Source organism: Cervus elaphus, chromosome 13, assembly GCF_910594005.1.
Source record: "Cervus elaphus chromosome 13, mCerEla1.1, whole genome shotgun sequence".
NCBI lineage: Eukaryota > Metazoa > Chordata > Mammalia > Artiodactyla > Cervidae > Cervus > Cervus elaphus.
In genome coordinates this window covers 4,868,434-4,889,968 of record NC_057827.1, presented here as the reverse complement: position 1 = coordinate 4,889,968, position 21,535 = coordinate 4,868,434, and positions in this window count along the sequence as shown.

Sequence of the window (21,535 nt, the reverse complement as noted above, 5' to 3'; positions counted from 1 at the left end):
AGAGGCGTCCCAATTGCCCTGCCAAGCCTCGAGGAGAATCCCGAGTTGTCCCTCGCAACTAGGCAGAAGTCCTGACATCGCTGAACAAACACGTGTGTGGAAGGGCCATCCCCGTCGTAACTCGAGAATATACCCCAGGTTCCGCCGCAACTCGAGAAAAACCATGAGACATCCCCCTCGCCCCGAGATGAGGCCCGAATCCCCTGCTCTGCGTGCAGAGCAATTCCGTGTTGCACGTCACACATGAAAGGAGCCTTGATTTCCTTGATGGCAATCCAGAGAAAACCCAAGAACTCTGTTTCAAGGCTAGAGGCATCCTGAGGTCACTGTAGCAACATGAAAGAGCTCCGTGGACCAAAAATCAACTCGAGATGAGAGGTTAGTCCCTGGCTTCGACTCCAGAGGAATACCACCTTACCACAACCACCTCAAGCGGAGGTTTACCTCAGCTCTCGGTATGTTGAGGGACCGTGAGTTTGCGGCCTCAAGTGGAATGGACACCGCGATGCCCTGACTCGAAATAAGGCCGGATATCCCTGCAGTGACTTGACTGCAGGCTCGTCTTGCATCTCCCAAGACGAAAGGATGTCTGAATCCCCTGTGGAGACCACAGAGAAAGACCTAGTTCCCCACCTCATGGCGACCGGAGGCCTCACATCCTTTGAAAACTCCAGAGGTACGCGGAGATAAGTGCCTCCAAAGGGTACGATGCCTGACTCCTCGTGAAACTTCATAGGAGTCCCAGGATTCCTGTGGCACGTGGAAAGGGACCCTTGGTCTCCCGCCTCAGCTGGAGAGGCGTCCCAATTGCCCTACCAAGCCTCAAGGATAATCCCGAGTTGTCCCTCGCAAGTAAGCAGAAGTCCAGAGGTCGCTGAACAAACACGTGTGTGGAAGGGCCATCCCCGTCGTAACTCGAGAATATACCCCAGGTTCACGCCACAACTCAAGAAAAACCATGAGACTTCCCCCTCGCCGCGAGATGAGGCCCGATTCTCCTGCCCTGCGTGCAGAGCAATTCCGTGTTGCACATCACACAAGAAAGGATCCTTGATTTCCTTGATGACACTCCAGAGAAACCCCAAGAACACTGTTTCAAGGCTAGGGGGATCCTGAGGTCACTGTAGCAACAATAAAGAGCTCCGTGGACCAAAAATCAACTCGAGATGAGAGGTTAGTCCCTGGTTTCGACTCCAGAGGAATACCACCTTACCACACGCACCCCAAGAGGAGGCTTCTCTCAGATCAAGGTATGTGAGAGGGACACCGCTATGCCCTGACTCGAAATAAGGCCAAATATCCCTGCAGTGACTTGAATGCAGGCTCATCTTGCATCTCCCAAGACGAAAGGATGTCTGAGTCCCCTGTGGAGACCACAGAGAAAGACCTAGTTCCCCACCTCATCGCGACCGGAGGCGTCACATGCTTTGAAAACTCCAGAGGTACGCGGAGATCAGTGCCTCCAAAGGAGACGATGCCTGACTCCACGTGAAACTTGATAGGAGTCCCAGGATTCCTGTGGCACGTGTAAAGGGACCCTTTTTCTGCCGCCTCAGCTGGAGAGGCGACCCAATTGCCCTGCCAAGTCTAGAGGAGAATCCCGAGTTGTCCCTCGCAACTAGGCAGGAGTCCTGACGTCGCTGAACAAACACGTGTGTGGAAGGGCCATCCCCGTCGTAACTCGAGAATATACCCCAGGTTCCCGCCGCAACTCGAGAAAAACCATGAGACTTCCCCCTCGCCGCGAGATGAGGCCCTATTTCCCTGCACTGCGTGCAGACCAATTCCGTGTTGCACATCACACATGAAAGGAGTCTTGATTTACTTGATGGTACTCCAGAGAAACCCCAAGAACACTCTTTCAAGTCTAGAGGGATCCTGAGGTCACTGTAGCAACACGAAAGAGCTCCGTGGACCAAAAATCAACTCGAGATGAGAGGTTAGTCCCTGGCTTCGACTCCAGAGGAATACCACCTTACCACAAGCACCTCAAGAGGAGGCTTCTCTCAACTCTAGGAATGTGAGAGGGACCCCGAGTTTGTGGCCTCAAGTGGAAAGGACACGGGGATGCCCTGACTCGAAATAATGCCGGATATCCCTGCAGTGACTTGAATGCAGTATCATCTTGCATCTCCCAAGACGTAAGGATGTATGAATCCCCTGTGGAGACCACAGAGAAAGACCTAGTTCCCCACCTCATCGCGACCGGAGGCCTCACATCCTTAGAAAACTCCAAAGGTACGCAGAGATCAGTGCCTCCAAAGGAGACGATGCCTGACTCCTCGTGAAACTTGATAGGAGTCCCAGGATTGCTGTGGCACGTGGAAAGGGACCCTTGGTCTCCCGCCTCAGCTGGAGAGGCGTCCCAATTGCCCTGCCAAGCCTCGAGGAGAATCCCGAGTTGTCCCATACAACTAGGCAGGAGTCCTGACGTCGCTGAACAAACACGTGTGTGGAAGGGCCATCCCCGTCGTAACTCGAGAATATACCCCAGGTTCCCGCCGCAACTCGAGAAAAACCATGAGACTTCCCCATCCCCGTGAGATGAGGCCCGATTCCCCTGCATTGTGTGCAGAGCAATTCCGTGTTGCACATCACACATGAAAGGTGCTTTGATTTCCTTGATGGCACTCCAGAGAAACCCCAAGAACACTGTTTCAAGGCTAGAGGGATCCTGAGGTCACTGTAGCCACACGAAAGGGCTCCGTGGACCAAAAATCAACTCGAGATGAGAGGTTAGTCCATGGCTTCGACTCCAGAGGAATACCACCTTACCACAAGCACCTCAAATGGAGGCTTCTCTCAGCTCTAGGTATGTGAGAGGGACCCTGAATTTGCGGCCTCAAGTGGAATGGACACGGGGATGCCCTGACTCGAAATAAAGCCGGATATCCCTGCAGTGATTTGAAATCAGGCACGTCTTGCATCTTCCAAGACGAAAGAATGTCTGATTCCCCTGTGGAGACCACAGAGAAAGACCTAGTTCCCCACCTCATCGCGACCGGAGGCCTCACATCCTTTGAAAACTCCAGAGGTAGCGGAGATCAGTGCCTCCAAAGGAGAAGATGCCTGACTCCTCGTGAAACTTGATAGGAGTCCCAGGATTCCTGTGGCATGTGGAAAGGGACCCTTGGTTTCCCGCCTCAGCTGGAGAGGCGTCCCAATTGGCCTGCCAAGCCTCGAGGAGAATCCCGAGTTGTCCCTAGCAACTAGGCAGGAGTCCTGACGTCGCTGAACAAACACGTGTGTGGAAGTGCCATCCCCGTCGTAACTCGAGAATATACCCCAGGTTCCCACCGCAACGCAAGAAGAACCATGAGACTTCCCCCTCGCCGCGAGATGAGGCCCGATTCCCCTGCACTGCGTGCAGAGCAATTCCGTGTTGCACATCACACATGAAAGGAGCCTTGATTTCCTCGATGGCACTCCAGAGAAATCTCAGGAAAACTTTTTCAAGGCTAGAGGAATCCTGAGGTCACTGTAACAACACGAAAGAGCTCCGTGGGCCAAAAATCAACTCGAGATGAGAGGTTAGTCCCTGGCTTCGACTCCAGAGGAATACCACCTTACCACAAGCAGCTCAAGAGGAGGCTTCTCTCAGCTCTAGGTATGTGAGAGGGAGCCTGAGTTTGCCGCCTCAAGTGGAATGGACACCGCGATGCCCTGACTCGAAATAAGGCCGGATATCCCTGCAGTGACTTGAATGCCGGCTCGTCTTGCATCTCCCAAGACGAAAGGATGTCTGAATCCCCTGTGGAGACAACAGAGAAAGACCTAGTTCCCCACCTCATCGCGACCGGAGGCCTCACATCCTTTGAAAATTCCAGAAGTACGCGGAGATCAGTGCCTCCAAAGGAGACGATGCCTGACTCCTTGTGAAACTTGATAGGAGTCCCCGTATTCCTGTGGCACGTGGAAAGGGACCCTTGGTCTCCCGCCTCAGCTGGAGAGGCGTCCCAATTGCCCTGCCAAGCCTGAGGAGAATCCCGAGTTGTCCCTCGCGACTAGGCAGGAGTCCTGACGTCGCTGAACAAACACGTGTGTGGAAGGGCCATCCCCGTCGTAACTCGAGAATACACCCCAGGTTCCCGCCGCAACTCTAGAAAAACCATGAGACTTCCCCCTCGCCACGAGATGAGGCCCGATTCCCCTGCACTGCGTGCAGAGCAATTCCGTGTTGCACATCACACATGAAAGGAGACTTAATTTCCTCCATGGCACTCCAGAGAAACCCCAAGAAAACTTTTTCAAGGCTAGAGGTATCCTGAGGTCACTGTAGCAAAATGAACGAGCTCCGTGAACCAAAAATCAACTCGAGATGAGAGGTTAGTCCTTGGCTTCGACTCCAGAGGAATACCACCTTACCACAAGCACCTCAAGAGGAGGCTTCTCTCAGCTCTAGGTATGTGAGAGGGACCCTGAGTCTGCGGCCTCAAGTGAAATGGACACCGCGATGCCCTGACTCGAAATAAGGCCGGATATCCCTGCAGTGACTTGAATGCAGGCTCGTCTTGCATCTTCCAAGACGAAAGGATGTCTGAATGCCCTGTGTTGAACACATAGAAAGACCTAGCTCCCCACCTCATCGTGACCGGAGGCCTCACATCATTTGAAAACTCCAGAGGTACGCGGAGATCAATGCCTCCAAAGGAGACGATGCCTGATCTTGTGAAACTTGATAGGAGTCCCAGGATTGCTGTGGCACGTGGAAAGGGACCCTTGGTCTCCCGCCTCAGCTGGAGAGGCTTCCCAATTGCCCTGCCAAGCCTCGAGAAGAATCCCGAGTTGTCCCTCGCAACTAGGCAGGAGTCCTGACGTCGCTGAACAAACACGTGTGTGGAAGGGCCATCCCCGTCGTAATTCGAGAATATACCCCAGGTTCCTGCCGCAACTCGAGAAAAACCATGAGACTTCCCCCTCGCCGAGAGATGAGGTCCGATTCCCCTGCACTGCGTGCAGAGCAATTCCATGTTGCACATCACAAATGAAAGGAGCCTTGATTTCCTTGATGGCACTCCAGAGAAACCCCAAGAACACTGTTTCAAGGCTAGAGGAATCCTGAAGTCACTGTACCAACAAGAAAGAGATCTGTGGACCAAAAATCAACTCGAGATGAGAGGTTAGTCCCTGGCTTCGACTCCAGAGGAATACCACCTTACCACAAGCACCTCAAGAGGAGGCTTCTCTCAGTTTAAGTATATGAGAGGGACTCTGAGTTTGCGGCCTCAAGTGGAATGGACACCGCGATGCCCTGCCTCGAAATAAGGCCGGATATCCGCACAGTGACTTGAATGCAGGCTCGTCTTGCATCTCCCAAGACGAAAGGATGTCTGAATCCCCTGTGTAGACCACAGAGAAAGACCTAGTTCCCCACCTCATCGCGATCGGAGGCCTCACATCCTTTGAAAACTCCAGAAGTACGCGGAGATCAGTGCCTCCAAAGTAGACGATGCCTGACTCCTCGAGAAACTTGATAGGAGTCCCAGGATTCCTGTGGCACGTGGAAAGGGACCCTTGGTCTCCCGCCTCAGCTGAAGAGGCCTCCCAATTGCCCTGCCAAGCCTCGAGGAGAATCCCGAGTTGTCCCTCGCAACTAGGCAGGAGTCCTGACGTCGCTGAACAAACACGGTTGTGGAAGGGCCATCCCTGTCGTAACTCGAGAATATACCCCAGGCTCCCGCCGCAACTCGAGAAAGACATGAGACTTCCCCCTCGCCGCAAGATGAGGCCCGATTCCGCTGCACTGCGTGCAGAGCAATTCCGTGTTGAACATCACACATGAAAGGAGCCTTGATTTACTTGATGGCACTCCAGAGAAACCCCAAGAACACTGTTTCAAGGCTAGAGGTACTCTGAGGTCACTGTAGCAACACGAAAGAGCTCCGTGAACCACAAATCAACTCGAGATGAGAGGTTAGTCCCTGGCTTCGACTCCAGAGGAATACCACCTTACCACAAGCACCTCAAGAGGAGGCTTCTCTCAGCTCTAGGTATGTGAGAGGGACCCTGAGTCTGCGGCCTCAAGTGGAATGGACACCGCGATGCCCTGCCTCGAAATAAGGCCGGATATCCCTGCAGTGACTTGAATGCATGCTCGTCTTGCACCTCCCAAGACGAAAGGATGTCTGAATCCCCGGTGGCGACCACAGAGAAAGACCTAGTTCCCCACCTCATCGCGACCGGAGGCCTCACATCCTTTGAAAATTCCAGAGGTACGTGGAGATCAGTTCCTCCAAAAGAGACGATGCTTGACTTCTCATGAAACTTGATAGGAGTCCCAGGATTCCTGTGGCACGTTGAAAGGGACCCTTGGTCTCCCGCCTCAGCTGGAGAGGCGTCCCAATTGCCCTGGCAAGCCTCGAGGAGAATCCCGAGTTGTCCCTCGCAACTAGGCAGGAGTCCTGACGTCGCTGAACAAACACGGGTGTGGAAGGGCCATCCCTGTCGTAACTCGAGAATATACCCCATGTTCCCGCCGCAACTCAAGAAAGCCATGAGACTTCCCCCTCGCCGCGAGATGAGGCCCGATTCCGCTGCACTGCGTGCAGAGCAATTCCGTGTTGCACATCACACATGAAAGGAGCCTTGATTTCCTTGATGGCACTCCAGAGAAACGCCAAGAACACTGTTTCAAGGCTAGAGGAATCCTGAGGTCACTGTAGCAACAAGAAAGAGATCTGTGGACCAAAAATCAACTCGAGATGAGAGGTTAGCCCCTGGCTTCGACTCCAGAGGAATACCACCTTACCACAAGCAACTCAAGAGGAGGCTTCTCTCAGCTCTAGGTATGTGAGAGGGACCCTGAGTCTGCGGCCTCAAGTGGAATGGACACCGTGATGCCCTGCCTCGAAATAAGGCCGGATATCCCTGCAGTGACTTGAATGCAGGCTCGTCTTGCACCTCCCAAGACGAAAGGATGTCTGAATCCCCTGTGGAGACCACAGAGAAAGACCTAGTTCCCCACCTCATCGCGACCGGAGGCCTCACATCCTTTGAAATTTCCAGAGGTACGTGGAGATCAGTTCCTCCAAAAGAGACGATGCTTGACTTCTCATGAAACTTGATAGGAGTCCCAGGATTCCTGTGGCACGTTGAAAGGGACCCTTGGTCTTCCGCCTCAGCTGGAGAGGCGTCCCAATTGCCCTGGCAAGCCTCGAGGAGAATCCCGAGTTGTCCCTCGCAACTAGGCAGGAGTCCTGACGTCGCTGAACAAACACGTGTGTGGAAGGGCCATCCCTGTGGTAACTCGAGAATATACCTCAGGTTCCCGCCGCAACTCGAGAAAAACCTTGAGACTTCCCCCGCGCCGCGAGATGAGGCCCGATTCCCCTGCACTGCGTGCAGAGCAATTCCGTGTTGCACATCACACATGAAAGGAGCCTTGATTTCCTTGATGGCGCTCCAGAGAAAGCCCAAGAACACTGTTGCAAGGCTAGAGGGATCCTGAGGTCACTGTAGCAACACGAAAGAGCTCCGTAAACCAAAAATCAACTCGAGATGAGAGGTTAGTCCCTGGCTTCGACTCCAGAGGAATACCACCTTACCAAAAGCACCTCAAGAGGAGGCTTCTCTCAGCTCTAGGTATGTGAGAGGGACCCTGAGTTTGCGGCCTCAAGTGAAATGGACACCGCGATGCCCTGACTCGAAATAAGGCCGGATATCCCGGCAGTGACTTTATGCCGGCTCGTCTTGCATCTTCCAAGATGAAAGGATGTTTGAATCCCCTGTGGGGAACACAGAGAAAGACCTAGCTCCCCACCTCATCGTGACCGGAGGCCTCACATCATTTGAAAACTCCAGAGGTACGCGGAGATCAGTGCCTCCAAAGGAGACGATGCCTGACTCCTTGTGAAACTTGATAGGAGTCCCAGGATTCCTGTGGCACGTGAAAAGGGACCCTTGGTCTCCCGCCTTAGCTAGAGAGGCTTCCCAATTGCCCTGCCAAGCCTCGAGGAGAATCCCGAGTTGTCCCTCGCAACTAGGCAGAAGTCCTGACGTCGCTGAACAAACACGTGTGTGGAAGGGCCATCCCCGTCGTAATTCGAGAATATACCCCAGGTTCCTGCCGCAACTTGAGAAAAACCATGAGACTTCCCCCTCGCCGAGAGATGAGGCCCGATTCCCCTGCACTGCGTGCAGAGCAATTCCGTGTTGCACATCACACATGAAAGGAGCCTTGATTTCCTTGATGGCACTCCAGAGAAACGCCAAGAACACTGTTTCAAGGCTAGAGGAATCCTGAGGTCACTGTAGCAACAAGAAAGAGATCTGTGGACCAAAAATCAACTCGAGATGAGAGGGTAGTCCCTGGCTTCGACTCCAGAGGAATACCACCTTGCCACAAGCACCTCAGGAGGAGGATTCTCTCAGTTTAAGTATATGAGAGGGACTCTGAGTTTGCGGCCTCAAGCGGAATGGACACCGCGATGCCCTCACTCGAAATAAGGCCAGATATCCGCGCAGTGACTTGAATGCAGGCTCGTCTTGCATCTCCCAAGACGAAAGGATGTCTGAATCCCCTGTGGAGACCACAGAGAAAGACCTAGTTCCCCACCTCATCGCGACCGAAGGCCTCAAATCCTTGGAAAACTCCAGAGATATCCGGGGATCAGTGCCTCCAAAGGAGACGATGCCTGACTCCTCGTGAAACTTGATAGGAGTCCCGGGATTCCTGTGGCACGTGGAAAGGGACCCTTGGTCTCCCGCCTCAACTGAAGAGGCCTCCTAATTGCCCTGCCAAGCCTCGAGGAGAATCCCGAGTTGTCCCTCGCAACTAGGCAGGAGTCCTGACGTCGCTGAACAAACACGGGTGTGGAAGGGCCATCCCTGTCGTAACTCGAGAATATACCCCATGTTCCCGCCGCAACTCGAGAAAGCCATGAGACTTCCCCCTCGCCGCGAGATGAGGCCCGATTCCGCTGCACTGCGTGCAGAGCAATTCCGTGTTGAACATCACACATGAAAGGAGCCTTGATTTCCTTGATGGCACTCCAGAGAAACCCCAAGAACACTGTTTCAAGGCTAGAGGAATCCTGAGGTCACTGTAGCAACAAGAAAGAGATCTGTGGACCAAAAATCAACTCGAGATGAGAGGTTAGCCCCTGGCTTCGACTCCAGAGGAATACCACCTTACCACAAGCACCTCAAGAGGAGGCTTCTCTCAGCTCTAGGTATGTGAGAGGGACCCTGAGTCTGCGGCCTCAAGTGGAATGGACACCCCGATGCCCTGCCTCGAAATAAGGCCGGATATCCCTGCAGTGACTTGAATGCAGGCTCGTCTTGCATCTCCCAAGACGAAAGGATGTCTGAATCCCCTGTTGAGACCACAGAGAAAGACCTAGTTCCCCACCTCATCGCGACCGGAGGCCTCACATCCTTTGAAAACTCCAGAGGTACGTGGAGATCAGTTCCTCCAAAAGAGACGATGCTTGACTTCTCATGAAACTTGATAGGAGTCCCAGGATTCCTGTGGCAGATTGAAAGGGACCCTTGGTCTCCCGCCTCAGCTGGAGAGGCGTCCCAATTTCCCTGCCAAGCCTCGAGGAGAATCCCGAGTTGTCCCTCGCAACTAGGCAGGAGTCCTGACGTCGCTGAACAAACACGTGTGTGGAAGGGCTATCCCCGTCGTAACTCGAGAATATACCTCAGGTTCCCGCCGCAACTCGAGAAAAACCATGAGACTTCCCCCTCGCCACGAGATGAGGCCCGATTCCCCTGCACTGCGTGCAGAGCAATTCCGTGTTGCACATCACACATGAAAGGAGCCTTGATTTCCTTGTTGGCGCTCCAGAGAAAGCGCAAGAACACTGTTGCAAGGCTAGAGGGATCCTGAGGTCACTGTAGCAACACGAAAGAGCTCCGTGAACCAAACATCAACTCGAGATGAGAGGTTAGTCCCTTGCTTCGACTCCAGAGGAATACCACCTTACCAAAAGCACCTCATGAGGAGGCTTCTCTCAGCTCTAGGTATGTGAGAGGGACCCTGAGTTTGCGGCCTCAAGTGGAATGGCCACCGCGATGCCCTGACTCGAAATAAGGCCGGATATCCCTGCAGTGATTTGAATGCAGGTTCGTCTTGCACCTCCCAAGACGAAAGGATGTCTGAATCCCCTGTGGAGACCACAGAGAAAGACCTAGTTCCACACCTCATCGCGACCGGAGGCCTCACATTCTTTGAAAACCCCAGAGGTACGCGGAGATCAGTGCTTCCAAAGGAGACAATGCCTGACTCCTCGTGAAACTTGATCGGAGTCCCAGGATTCCTGTGGCACGTGGAAAGGGACACTTGGTCTCCCGCCTCAGCTGGAGTAGCGACCCAATTGCCCTGCCAAGCCTCGAGGAGAATCCCGAGTTGTCCCTCACAACCAGGCAGGAGTCCTGACGTCGCTGAACAAACACGTGTTTGGAAGGGCCATCCCCGTCGTAACTCGAGAATATACCCCAGGTTCCCGCCGCAACTCGAGAAAAACCATGAGACTTCCCCCTCGCCGCGAGATGAGGCCCGATTCCCCTGCACTGCATGCAGAGCAATGCCGTGTTGCACATCACACATGAAAGGATCCTTGATTTCCTAGATGGCACTCCAGAGAATCCCCAAGAACACTGTTTCAAGGCTAGAGGGATCCTGAGGTCACTGTAGCAACACGAAAGAGCTCCGTGGACCAAAAATCAACTCGAGATGAGAGGTTAGTCCCTGGCTTCGACTACAGCGGAATACCATCTTACCACAAGCACCTCAAGAGGAGGCTTCTCTCAGCTCTAGGTATTTGAGAGGGACCGTGAGTTTGCAGCCTCAAGTGGAATGGACACTGCGATGCCCTGGCTCGAAATAAGGCCGGATATCCCTGCAGTGACTTGAATGCAGGCTCGTCTTGCATCTCCCAAGACGAAAGGATGTCTGAATCCCCTGTGGAGACCACAAAGAAAGACCTAGTTCCCCACCTCGTCGCGACCGGAGGCCTCACATCCTTAGAAAACTCCAGAGGTACGCGGAGATCAGTGCCTCCAAAGGAGACGATGCCTGACTCCTAGTGAATCTTGATAGGAGTCCCAGGATTCCAGTGGCACGTGGAAAGGGACACTTGGTCTCCCGCCTCAGCTGGAGAGGCGTCCCAATTGCCCTGCCAAGCCTCGAGGAGAATCCCGAGTTGTCCCTCGCAACTAGGCAGGAGTCCTGACGTCGCTGAACAAACACGTGTGTGGAAGGGCCATCCCCGTCGTAACTTGAGAATATACCCCAGGTTCCCGCCGCACCTCGAGAAAAACCATGAGACTTTCCCCTCGCCGCGAGATGAGGCCCGATTCCCCTGCACTGCGTGCAGAGCAATTCCGTGTTGCACATCACACATGAAAGGAGCGTTGATTTCCTTGATGGCACTCCAGAGAAACCCCAAGAACACTGTTTCAAGGCTAGAGGGATCCTGAGGTCACTGTAGCAACACGAAAGAGCTCCGTCGACCAAAAATCAACTCGAGATGAGAGGTTAGTCCCTGGCTTCGACTCCAGAGGAATACCACCTTACCACAAGCACCTCAAGAGGAGGCTTCTCTCAGCCCTAGGTATGTGAGAGGGACCCTGAGTTTGTGGCCTCATGTGGAATGGACACCGCGATGCCCTGACTCGAACTAAGGCCGAATATCCCTGCAGTGACTTGAATGCAGGCTCGTCTTGCATCTCCCAAGACGCAAGGATGTCTGAATCCCCGGTGAAGACCACAGAGAAAGACCTAGTTCCCCACCTCATCGCGACCGGAGGCCTCACATCCTTTGAAAACTCCAGAGGTACGCGGAGATCAGGGCCTCCAAAGGAGACGATGCCTGACTCCTCGTGAAACTTCATAGGAGTCCCAGGATTCCTGTGGCACGTGGAAAGGTGAAAGGTTGTTACTGAACGATAAGACGCGGGATTCTTGGCCTCCGGAGTAGACGAATTCAATCCGGGGCCAGAGACGAGGCTGGATCGCTCAGAGCTTTTGTGTAATAAAGCTTTATTAAAGTATAAAGGAGATAGAGAAAGCTTCTGACATAGGCATCAGAAGGGGGCAAAAGAGTACCCCCCTCCTAGTCTTTAGCTGTATGTTATATAGTCACTCACAGTCTGTTAATGAAATGAAAGGAATGTCATAAAATTTAGAATGGCATCAGATAATTCATCCCAGGCCATAAAACGATTGACTTGAATCTTTTAGAAGGGCAGAATACCAACAAATAGTTCCGTTTACATAGATTAGGAGAACAATACCTGAGGAAGTAAGTTAGGCCATTTAGCGGAACCAACTTGAAGATTGAGTCTGGGGTTCATTAACATAGCTTAAGACCACATTTCCATACGAAAAAGGCATGTATTGGTTAACTCAAAGTTTGAGAGTGGTTAGCTTTAGGTGAGACCAGGTGTCATGGCAACACAGAATGTTAAGAGAAACCTCCTTTTAAATTTGTATAGAGAATGAAAAACAGATCGCTGGTTTGTTTCTTCTTGCCATTTAAGAGAGATAAAAATGTCTGGCAATTACAGCCTCTTTCCTCCATTTGGAGACCCCTGGCCTTCCTGCCTGTTACCCTCTCAAAGGGACCCTTGGCCTCCCGCCTCAGCTGGAGAGGCATCCCAATTGCCCTGCCAAGCCTCGAGGAGAATTGCGAGATGTCCCTCGCAACTAGGCAGGAGTCCTGACGTCGCTGAACAAACACGTGTGTGGAAGGACCATCCCCGTCGTAACTCGAAAATATACCCCAGGTTCCCGCCGCAACTCGAGAAAAACCATGAGACTTCCCCCTCGCCGCGAGATGAGGCCCGATTCCCCTGCACTGCGTGCAGAGCAATTCAGTGTTGCACATCACACATGAAAGGAGCCTTGATTTCCTTGATGGCACTCCAGAGAAACCCCAAGAACACTGTTTCAATGCTAGAGGGATCCTGAGGTCACTGTAGAAACACGAAAGAGCTCCGTGGACCAAAAATCAACCTGAGATGAGAGGTTAGTCCCTGGCTTCGACTCCAGAGGAATACCACCTTACCACAAGCACCTCAAGAGGAGGCTTCTCTCAGCTCTAGGTATGTGAGAGGGACCCTGAGTTTGTGGCCTCATGTGGAATGGACACCGCGATGCCCTGACTCGAACTAAGGCCGAATATCCCTGCAGTGACTTGAATGCAGGCTCGTCTTGCATCTCCCAAGACGCAAGGATGTCTGAAACCCCTGTGAAGACCACAGAGAAAGACCTAGTTCCCCACCTCATCGCGACCGGAGGCCTCACATCCTTTGAAAACTCCAGAGGTACGCGGAGATCAGGGCCTCCAAAGGAGACGATGCCTGACTCCTCGTGAAACTTGATAGGAGTCCCAGGATTCCTGTGGCACGTGGAAAGGTGAAAGGTTGTTGCTGAACGATAAGACGCGGGATTCTTGGCCTCCGGAGGAGACGAATTCAATCCGGGACCAGAGACGAGGCTGGATCGCTCAGAGCTTTTGTGTAATAAAGTTTTATTAAAGTATAAAGGAGATAGAGAAAGCTTCTGACATAGGCATCAGAAGGGGGCAAAAGAGTACCCCCCTCCTTGTCTTTAGCTGTATGTTATATAGTCACTCACAGTCTGTTAATGAAATGAAAGGAATGTCATAAAATTTAGAATGGCATCAGATAATTCATCCCAGGCCATAAAACGATTGACTTGAATCTTTTAGAAGGGCAGAATACCAACAAATAGTTCCGTTTACATAGATTAGGAGAACAATACCTGAGGAAGTAAGTTAGGCTGTTTAGCGGAACCAACTTGAAGATTGAGTCTGGGGTTCATTAACATAGCTTAAGACCACATTTCCATACGAAAAAGGCATGTATTGGTTAACTCAAAGTTTGAGAGTGGTTAGCTTTAGGTGAGACCAGGTGTCATGGCAACACAGAATGTTAGAGAAACCTCCTTTTAAATGTGTATAGAGAATGAAAAACAGATTGCTGGTTTGTTTCTTCTTGCCATTTAAGAGACATAAAAATGTCTGGCACTTACAGCCTCTTTCCTCCATTTGGAGACCCCTGGCCTTCCTGCCTGTTACCCTCTCATTCCCCCCTTTTCTTTTAGGAGAATTATGTTGCCTAGGGAAAAGGGGCATCGTTTCCATTCCATAACTGCTTCCGAGCTGACAAGGGGCGTTGTCCCTAAATTGGTGAGGCAACATATTCTCCTAATCCTCATAGTGAGGATGTCTGATCCAGGGGCCCCAAATAGTAGTCGGAAGAAGCTGCAGTGATAGCAGGAGTTTGAGCAACCATTTGTAACTTAAAAGCTTTCATGCGACTAGAAACAAATCCAGTTACACAGTTACAGATGCAGGGAGCAAACAGCAAAAACAAAACAATCAGTATTAAAAGTCACGTTATGTCCATAGTTAAGGTACAAAGTATTGCACCAGTCCATTCTAGGGTTGTTAGATGTCATCAGAAGAAGAAGAGGCATCACCTGTGATTGTTGTGGAAGGTATTCACAGACTTGGAGAAAGTCTTTTTTTTGAAGTGGAGATGTCCACCACGGGAAGCCTTTCACTGATGAGGAGGGGAGTGCTCTGCAGACCCAGCAGTTAGACCGATTGTGGAATGCAGCATAGGAGTGAGCCCAGGACAGGAAGGCATTGTCTTGAGGATCAAAGGGCAGACTCAGGATTTCTGGAGTCAGCAGAAGTAGGCTCACATAGATTATCAGGCCCATCTGAAACATACAAAGTCAGAGCATAGAAAGTAAAAACATGAAATGACATCACTTAGTTCTGGTCAGGGTGCCACCTCTTAACTCGAGTGTGATGTACCCACAAATCAATTCCTGGGACTTTGACAGCTGTGGGAGAAGAAAGAATAACCTGGTAAGGGCCTTCCCAGAGGGGCTCGAGGGATGAGCCCCCAGATCCCAATGTTTTTATGAGGACCTCGGTTCCTGGCTCAAATAGAGGCTTGCTGGATTCAGAGGCTGGGTCAGGAGTCATCTCCCAGAGTTCTGTTAATGCCTGTTGAAAAGCTGAGAGTTGAGTTACATAATTAGTTAACTCTAAGGCCTCAGGATCTATAACAATGTCTGTGCGTAAGAAAGGCCTTCCATAAATACATTCAAAGGGGGACAGTCCCTCCTTTTTGGGGGCAGTTCGAGCCCTCATTAAAGCTATGGGTAGGACTTTAATCCAGTTGTCCTGCGTTTCTTGAATTAATTTTCGCAGATGTCTTTTGATAATGTCATTAGCTTTTTCAACCTTTCCTGAGGATTGGGGTCTCCAGGAACAGTGTAAGTGATACTCTATTCCTAGAGCTTTAGACACCCCCTGAGTTACAGCAGATTTAAAGGCAGAACCATTGTCGCTCTGAAGGCTCCGTGGCAGCCCAAACCTGGGGATAATTTTATGGATTAAAATCTTTATAACCTCCTTAGCTTGTTCACTACGACAGGGGAACGCCTCAATCCATCCAGTAAAAGTATCCACCCAAACTTGTAAGCAAGAATATCCATTAGCTTTTGGCATATGAGTAAAATCAATTTCCCAGTCTTCTCCAGGATACTTTCCCTTTCGTTGTAATCCAGATTTTGCTAGCTTTTCAGTCTTTGGGTTATTTTTCTGACATACCTCACACCGTTTGATAATGTTCTTTAAAGTTTTCATTATATTTTTACCTTCAAACAAACGAGAAGCCATCTGGTAAGTACTTTCTACACCCAAATGAAAACTCTGGTGTAAACCCTTAAGAATTTTCCACTGAGCATTTTCAGGAATTATTAATCATCCATCCTCGGACTGTAACCATCCTTTATCAGTAATCTTTGCTCCTCTTTTCTCATATCTTTCTAATTCTTCCTCAGTATATTGTGGTTTTTCCTGTTCCACAGGACCTGTCCAGATCAAAGGCGTCTGTAGGGAGGGGGTTTTGTAAAGTGCCGCTTTTTTGGCTTGAGAATCAGCCAGCAGGTTACCGGCAGCTACTTTACTCCCATCCCTGCTGTGCCCTTTGCAATGCATAACCGCTACTTCTTTAGGACAATAGATAGCAGTTAAAAGTCTCTCAATCTCTCTGAAATGCTTAATAGGTTCTCCTGTTGCTGTTTTAAACTGTCTTTCTTTCCATATTGCAGCATGAGCATGTAAAGTCAAATAAGCATACTTAGAATCAGTGTAGATATTCACTCGCTGCCCTTTGCTTAACTCTAGAGCTCGGGTCAGAGCCACAAGCTCCGCTAACTGGGCACTGGTTCCCTGGGGGAGAGATTTTGCTTCTAAAACCTGTTCAGCAGTCACCACAGCGTAACCTGCTTTGCGCTTTCCATCCCGAACAAAAGAACTGCCGTCTGTAAATATTTCCATGTCAGGATTGTCTAATGGGGTATCCATTAGATCCTCCCGAGCTGCATAGTTTAAAGTTAGGAATTGGGAACAATCGTGATCAGGTGTTTCATCTTCCTTCTCAGGAAGGAAAGTGTCAGGATTTAAATTTCCACAAACTTTAAGCTTAGTTACTGGTCCTTCTAACAACAGTGACTGATATTTAAGAAGTCTACTGTCTGTCATCCAAATATTAACCTTAGAATTTAAGATTCCACTCACATCATGAGAAGTCAGTACGGTAAGGTTTCGCCCATTAATTATTTTTAAAGCTTCAGGTGCTAATAAAGCCGTTGCCCCAATTACTCTTAGGCAGTGGGGCCACCCACGTGCAATTACATCTAATTCTTTGCTTAGATAAGCAATAGGTTGCTGGTGAGGCCCCCGGGGTTGTGTCAAAACTCCCAAGGCCATACCTTTTCTTTCAGTGACAAACAGGTTAAATTCTGACCCTGTGGGCAAACTCAAAGCCGGAGCTTGCAGGAGAGCAGTCTGAAGAAACTTAAAAGCCTTTTGAGTATCTGGAGACCAAACCAGTTTGTCGGTTTGGGCCTGCTGAGTTTCAGCTATAAGTTTATATAAAGGCCGGGCAAGTTCCCCATAGCTCGGAATCCAAATACGACAGTAGCCTGTGATTCCCAAAAATCCTCTCAATTGTCTTAAAGTCATAGGTAGGGGATGGTTTAGTATAGGTTTAATTCTCTCAGGGCCTATGGCCCTAGTCCCTTCTGAGATGATTAGGCCCAGATATCTAACAGATTGTTGACAAAGCTGAGCCTTTTCTCTTGATGCCTTGTAACCGCAGTCTGCCAGAAAGTTTAAGAAATCTTCTGAGGCTCGTGAACAAGCTTCCTCTGTCTCAGCACAGAGCAAAATATCATCTACATATTGTAACACTACCGCTTCAGAGCTATTAAAGTTTTGTAGATCTCGTGACAAACTGTCCAAACAAGTGAGGACTGTCACGAAATCCCTGCGGCAAAACTGTCCAGGTTAACTGGGAAGCTGGCTGTGTAGGGTCTTCAAAGGCAAATAGAAATTGACTTTCCTCTGCCAAAGGCACTGAATAGAAGGCATCTTTCAAATCAATTACTGAAAAATATTTGGCTCGTTCAGGAATTTCAGACAATAGAGTATAAGGATTAGGCACCACAGGGTGTAAAGGAACCACAGCCTCATTTATTATTCATAAATCTTGAACTAATCTCCATTTATCATTTGATTTTTTTACACCCAAAATAGGAGTGTTGCATGGACTGTTACAGGGAACTAATAGTCCCTGTTCCTTTAAATTCTCAATGATGGGTTTTAACCCTTCCTTAACCTCAGGTTTCAGTGGATACTGCTTCTTATGTGGGAATAAGTGTGGGTCTTTGAGCTTGACAACCACAGGAATAGCATTTTGTGCTCAACCCACAGATTTTCCATCAGCCCATACTCTAGGATTCACATTTTGTTCAACTAAAGGGAGAGAAAGGGAAGGCTCCATATTCATGAAAACAGAGGCATGGACTTTGCTCAGTATATCCCTCCCCAAAAGGGGTGAGGGTGATTCTGGCACGATAAGAAACTCGTGTGAAAATAGCACAGAATCCCAGTTGCATGATAGAGAATAACTGAAGTAATACCTTTTGGCTCGTCCAGACAGTCCCATTACGGAAGCGGATCAGGAAGAAAGTGGGCCAGGGGCTTCAGTAAGCACGGAGTAAGTTGCCCCAGTATCTAAAAGGAAATTGACGGATTGGCCTCCCACTGTTATTAATACCCGGGGTTCCTCAGGTGTAATTAGGACGGGAGCTTGTGTGGGGACCCCCGGGCACCTTCAGTCCTGATTGTCTTGAGAGTCAGACCCCTGAGACCTACGCCTCTGGGGGAAGTCTCTCCTCCAGTGTGGTCCCTTGCAGACCGGACATGGAGCCGGGGGCGGCTTAGATGCCTGAGGGCAATCCCGCTTGAGATGCCCCTCCTTTCCACAGCAATAGCAAGCCCATCCCTTTTCACCTGGGTCCCTCTGGGCACTTTTCTCAGGCTGCTTAAGAATGGTTTTCATAGCCATTGCGAGGGCTTCCGCCTTTTCCTTCGTCTTTCTCTGCCTTTCTTTCTTTTCCTCATATTCCCTACCATAATAGACTGTCTGAGCCAGTTGTAACAGATTATCTAAAGACTGATTTGGTCCATACGCCCGTTTTGATAACTTACGGCGAATATCTGGAGCCGACTGAGTGAGAAATTTATCTTTTAAGATCACTTTCCCTTCTTCACTTTCGGGATCAATCTCAGTGAATCTGCGAAGGGCTTCTCTCAGTCTATCTAGGAATTTACCAGGAGCTTCCTTCTCCTCCTGTTCTATGTCTGCCAGTTTGCCATAGTTTAAAGGCTTAGAACGCACCTGTCTGAGTCCTTCAAGAATACATCTGACAAAATGACTCTGATCCCATCTTCCTTTAGCAGTGTTATAGTCCCAGTCTGGTTCTGTAGCTGGGACCGCCTGACTCCCAGTGGGGAGGGCAGTTATCTCGTCCTCCCTCTTTCCCACTGATTCATTACCAAGCCACTCATCACCATAAGCAACCGCTTTCCCCAAAACTCGAGCCTTTGAGTCGGGAGTCAGCGTTTGTCCCAAGATATACATCACATCCTTCCAAGTGAGGTCATAATGCAGAGTAACACCTTTAAAAGCTCTAATATATTTTTCTGGGTCCTCTAAATAGTCTCCCAGGTCCTCTTTAATTCTTTGTATCTCTTGATAAGAAAAAGGCTTATTAACTCTCATAGACTGATAATTTCTCCCGGTGGGTACTTCGTGAAGAGGCAACAGCATGAGTGGCTGTCCCTCCGTCTCTCTGGCTACTCTGGACATATCCCAGGGATAGATTGGAAAAACCTGCTTTTCTCTATCTCTTTGCCTCCTGTCCTCTATCTCATCTCTTACTTCGATGGTCTGAGTTTCTACTGAAACCAGAGTAGTTTGAACCTCATCTTGGAGACCCGGATACGGGGGCAAAGTAGGAGGACAGGGGGGAGCAGAAGGTTTCACACCCAAATCTACACCCTTAGGACATAAGTCTGGCATATTTCGCAGAGAGAAAAAGGACAACACATACGCTACTTCTACCCATTTTCCTTGCTTTTTACAGAACCGGTCTAATTGTAGAACAGTGTTATAATACTTAAGAGACCCTCCAACTGGCCACCGTTCGCCGTCCTCCAGTGGGTACCGCGGCCATGCAGTATCACATAGGAAGACCAGGTGTGTCTTCTTTAAGCCCTGGGGATCAAATCTATCCCAGTTTTTCAGGATACAGTTCAAAGGAGTGAGGCTGGAATTGTTAGCTCCCATCTGTAAGAGAGAAAAAAAGCGACCAGCGCCATTTTTTCTACTGGAGGCGTCCCTCCCTGCTCTAGATGGGGGTGTAGACAGACGTTACACCAAAAGCTTTTCCTTCCTGGTCGGACTTAGTCTGTCTCTTACCGACGCAGGCGTCACATTCGTCCCTCCCGGTTCTACCACCAAGACGGGGTGGGGATGCACCAGGGGTAGACCTGATGGCATCCCTGACTGACGTCCAGCCCTTCACTTCGCTTGCCTCTGATGCCACCCGGGGCACAATCAGAGTAACCTTCCGGAATGCTTCCCAAGCTAAGACCTCTGGGGGACACATTCATCACCTGAGTGCCTGTGCACAACCCTGAGTACATTCTTGACCGCAATAAGACCGATACAACATGAAACTGAGATGTTCCTTCCAAGCGTCACCACACCGGTATAAGAGCCTCCTCTGGTCCACTAAGAGCCAGTGTTACCAAAGGAAAACACCATTGCAGTTCCAATCCGAGTAACCTTTAACCTCAGAGATGCTCTGGGAGTTAGAGCTCCATCTAGCTTCCGAACTTTCCATGCCTAGCGAGGCTAGGCGCTTCCTGACTACCAATCCAAGTTTGAGACCAAGACCACAGTATAGCAGCAACATAGGTCACAAGTCCCTTGAAAGTCTATCATCCGATAGATAAGGTTAGTACTTCTAATTCCCAAGGAGCTATGAAATGGTCAAAGAGACCAAAAAGTTTGACCGAGAAAGGAGAGTTCGGTCCACACGCTTTGCCCGTTTCTGGTCAGTTCCCGAAGGAGACATTGGTTGCCTCTTGGCATTGGCAGGTCGGTATAAACCCCCGACAGGTTTTTGCCATAGCCTTATGAGGTCACCGCGGGACCACAGAGCAGGGCTCCTCACTTGCTTCGCGCAGGGCGTTTCATTCATTTACACAAGCACACCATAGAGTTAGTAAAGTACAGCTGAAAACGTGTTCGCTAGGAGAACAAAGAACTAGAGCACCAAGCATCCTTACCTTGTCCTGAAGGATCCCGGACGAGCCCCCAAGACGAAAGGTTGTTGCTGAACGATAAGACGCGGGATTCTTGGCCTCCGGAGGAGACGAATTCAATCCGGGACCAGAGACGAGGCTGGATCGCTCAGAGCTTTTGTGTAATAAAGTTTTATTAAAGTATAAAGGAGATAGAGAAAGCTTCTGACATAGGCATCAGAAGGGGGCAAAAGAGTACCCCCCTCCTAGTCTTTAGCTGTATGTTATATAGTCACTCACAGTCTGTTAATGAAATGAAAGGAATGTCATAAAATTTAGAATGGCATCAGATAATTCATCCCAGGCCATAAAACGATTGACTTGAATCTTTTAGAAGGGCAGAATACCAACAAATAGTTCCGTTTACATAGATTAGGAGAACAATACCTGAGGAAGTAAGTTAGGCCATTTAGCGGAACCAACTTGAAGATTGAGTCTGGGGTTCATTAACATAGCTTAAGACCACATTTCCATACGAAAAAGGCATGTATTGGTTAACTCAAAGTTTGAGAGTGGTTAGCTTTAGGTGAGACCAGGTGTCATGGCAACACAGAATGTTAAGAGAAACCTCCTTTTAAATTTGTATAGAGAATGAAAAACAGATCGCTGGTTTGTTTCTTCTTGCCATTTAAGAGAGATAAAAATGTCTGGCAATTACAGCCTCTTTCCTCCATTTGGAGACCCCTGGCCTTCCTGCCTGTTACCCTCTCAAAGGGACCCTTGGCCTCCCGCCTCAGCTGGAGAGGCGTCCCAATTGCCCTGCCAAGCATCGAGGAGAATCCAGAGTTGTCCCTCCCAACTAGGCAGGAGTCCTGACGTCGCTG